At 36.2% G+C, this 3,257-nt stretch overlaps 1 protein-coding gene across 1 annotated transcript in view; it reads left to right on the top strand.

Annotated features, from left to right (window-relative positions):
* The window catches only part of LOC106878514 (PDZ domain-containing protein 8), a 161,499-nt gene that overhangs the window by 148,862 nt on the left and 9,380 nt on the right, over positions 1-3,257 (top strand). The window lies entirely within an intron of this gene.

Below are 3,257 nucleotides of genomic sequence, written 5' to 3'. Positions count from 1 at the left end.
TTTATCTGTAATATTATTATATGTATGTATATATATATATATATATATATATATATATATATATATTACATATGTGGAAAATTGGTGTATGTTTGTGGCGTTGTTAGCTAACTCCTACTTCGTTTTATTGATTTTGATGAAACTTGACACGTGAATAGAACTCCTATCTGGAAATCTTGTGACATACTTAGATTGCTGAAAAATCAGTAATACGGCCCCTTGAAGGGAATTTTATATCTATCTCATATAAATAATTTTTCTTTTTTAAACATCCAGGGGAAATAACCCGTAGCACCTGTACAATATATTTTTTAAGCACTCAAGGGAAATATCCCATTTCATTGTCTATGTTCGATTACATTGAATATTGGATTTTTTGTGTGTCCTATTTCTAATTTTTGTAGACAATATCACTTTTATACTTTGACACCTCATGTCTGAAAACCTTGTGACATACTTAGGTTGAAAAAATCGATAATTGAGCCCTTCAAATAGATCCTCTTATCTACAACATATTACTAATATTTTATTTAAACAATCCAAGGGAAATAACCAATACCACCTGCAGATTTTAGCGAAGTGATCAATATTTGATTCTCATGATCAGCCAACTTAATTCTGCATTTCACTACTCACAGTTTTGAACTGCTAAAGAATAACTGATGGAATGTTAGTATACGTGTGTGTGTGTGTGTTGTCTTTTTGCCTTGATTTAATGTGTTGAATGTAATTGAATGTCAACATCATGCAATCAGTGTCCTTCACTTCCAATCTTCTGTAAAAACATGTATGGTCATGGAGAACATTACCTAACTTGAAAACAGATGGGGGTTGGTGACAGAAAGGGCACCCAGCTGTAAAAAATCCACCTCAACAAATTCCATCTGACCCATGCAAGTGTGGAAAAGTGGACATTAAATCATGTTTTCATTTCATAATGAAGGCTGTTTAATGTGTAACATATGAACCTGTCTTATGTTAAAGATTTTGATTACGTTGTAATTTAGTTCCATTGTAGAGAATGTTTAATGCATAACACTCAAACTGGTTTTATTATAGAAATAATATATTTCTAAATCTCTCAAAGAGATTTATGCAGTAGCAGCACTATAAAGTGATAGTACATTGTCAACTTAATGTGACAGTCCCATAAAAGGGAAGAATGCTACGGTTATTTAGCACCATTTCCTAGGGCTAAATAACAGCAGCATTCTTCCTTTTTATGAGACTGTTGTCAACATACTATCACTTTATAGTTTCATTATGTCTTTGATTTTCTTCCATAGTTAAGCTTGTTTAAAACATAACACTTGAATAAATTGATGTTGTAACAAGCAGAATAATACATATTATCGACAGTTATTCTGGCATGTTCACATTTTTTTCTTTTATTTATCTTTATCTCAAGGTTCTTTAAATACAAAGCTATATGTAATTGAATAGCAAATTTAGAATCCTATATATTTTTTCTCTTCAAAATCAAACTGTTTCTTATTGTTGTTGCTCATGTTGTTTCCCTTTATAGTATTAGTAGCAGCAGTGAAATTGACAAAAGTTTTTAGAGCAGCAGGTAATGTTTTGTAGCATTTAGTTGCAGTGCTTTACATCCTGAGTTCAAATCCTGCTATGATAATGTTGCCTTTCATTTTTCCAGGGTTGAAAATAAATTACCACCTTTCTCTCCCTCTCTCTCTCTCTCTCTTTCTCTTTCTCTTTCTCTCCCTCTCTCTCTCTCTCCCTCTCTCTTTCTCTTTCTCTCTCTCTCTTTCTCTCTTTTTCTCTCTCTTTATCTCTCTCTCTTTATCTCTCTCTCTTTATCTCTCTCTCTTTCTCTCTCTCTCTCTCTCTCTGTCTCTCTCTCTCTCTCTCTTTTTCTCTCTCTCTCCAGTCACATTTTGGATGTTCCACTAGGTCTAATGCTGGAAGAGTGAAAGGATGTATCTCTGCTGGCAACTACACAGCCATGCAATAACTAATAATAGTGGTGATAGCTGGTACCCATGTCATACATGCAATACTCATGCATATATGCTTACAAGCACGCACATGCATGCACATATATCCTTACACACACACACATATAAATAATAAAGGTGGCTTATTTGCAATTTACAACTGCAAGGCAGATGTATATCATCATCATCATCATCGTTTAATGTCCAACCCATAGCATGGGTTGGACGATTTGACTGACGACTGGTGAACCAGATGGCTACACCAGGCTCCAATCTGATTTGGCAGAGTTTCTACAGCTGGATGCCCTTCCTAATGCCAACCACTCTGAGAGTACAGTGGGTGCTTTTACGTGCCATCGGCACAAAGGCCAGTCAGGCGGTACTGGCAACGGCCATGCTCAAAATGGTGTATTTTACATGCCACCTGCACGGGAGCCAGTCCTGTGGCACTGGCAACGATCTCGCTCGAATGTCTTTACACATGCCATCCAGCACAAGTGCCAGGAAGGCAATGCTGGGCACAGGTGCCATCACGATTTTGCTTTAGATGTCACTAAAATGAATTAGGGTATTAGTCAGCACCAGCATTGCTAGAAATAAGTCAAAGCAACTTTTAGCCATGACAAAGCACTTATCCCTACAGTATCCAGCACATAGCCAGATCGCCAGTGATTTCGCATTTCATTGATGCTTGTCGGTGGCTCTCACCCGGCTGCCTAGGGTTATGCTAGCTCATCTTGTCAGTTTATGTGAGTTACTGTAGAAATCGTACGCTGATTTCATAAATGGTGAAAGTGAAAGTTATAAATAATACAGGTGGCTTATTCACAGCATTGCTAGAAATAAGAGTCAAAACAACTCTTAGCCTCAAGCAAGCACTTAATCTTATGACTCACAAGGAAGGCAAGCTCCTTTTATACGTACGTACATATAAACATACGCTTGTGTATATGTGTGTATATGCATATATGCATGTGTATTGCAGTCATGTATGATATGACTTCAGCTTTCACCACTCTCTTTATTATCAGTTATTACATGGATATATAGTTGCAAGCAGATAGATGTCTTTTTAATCTTCCAATACTAGATCTATAAGCTATGAAGTGTTACTCAGGCACTCAACTATGAGTCCACTGCATCTTATAGCAGAAACAGCTGTAAGCTAATGAAGTTCATAAGAATAATTTATTCTTTTGTCACCTCTTTTTCTTGTATACACACACACACACACACACACACACACACACACACATGTATAATTTTGTAAACTATGGTTTAAAATGTTCAAGCCTGGTGTAC

This window comes from Octopus bimaculoides, chromosome 16 (assembly GCF_001194135.2).
Source record: "Octopus bimaculoides isolate UCB-OBI-ISO-001 chromosome 16, ASM119413v2, whole genome shotgun sequence".
Lineage (NCBI taxonomy): Eukaryota > Metazoa > Mollusca > Cephalopoda > Octopoda > Octopodidae > Octopus > Octopus bimaculoides.
Note: the sequence above shows the minus strand (reverse complement) of the source record. Positions and strands in the feature narration are given on the sequence as shown.